The sequence below is a fragment of the Penaeus monodon genome, chromosome 15, assembly GCF_015228065.2.
Source record: "Penaeus monodon isolate SGIC_2016 chromosome 15, NSTDA_Pmon_1, whole genome shotgun sequence".
Lineage (NCBI taxonomy): Eukaryota > Metazoa > Arthropoda > Malacostraca > Decapoda > Penaeidae > Penaeus > Penaeus monodon.
In genome coordinates this window covers 36,335,683-36,335,886 of record NC_051400.1, presented here as the reverse complement: position 1 = coordinate 36,335,886, position 204 = coordinate 36,335,683, and the positions used below count along the sequence as shown (strand labels likewise).

The 204-nt window shown below is 32.8% G+C and overlaps 1 protein-coding gene across 1 annotated transcript in view; it reads right to left on the bottom strand.

Moving 5' to 3' along the window:
* LOC119582348 (formin-2-like) overlaps window positions 1-189 on the bottom strand; it is a gene marked incomplete in the record, with an annotated part of 21,001 nt that extends 20,812 nt beyond the window's left edge. Inside the window, 1 exon segment of the mRNA XM_037930564.1 lies at window positions 107-189.
* Between the last annotated feature and the right edge of the window lie 15 nt (window positions 190-204).

The window sequence follows — 204 nt, the reverse complement described above, 5'->3', positions numbered from 1 at the left end:
TTCAAACTCTCTCTAACCTCACTACAGTTTTTCTCTTTGATCATCTCTCTTTCTCCCTAACTTTGCTCTTAATGTGCCTTCTTGTTCTATATTTTTTCCTTCTTTCTTCAATATTTCATGTCTATGGGGTGAAAAAAACGCCTTTTCTTCCTCGTGTATTTTTCTTGCATGAAGATTTCAAAATATCCCGTTTTCTATATAAAA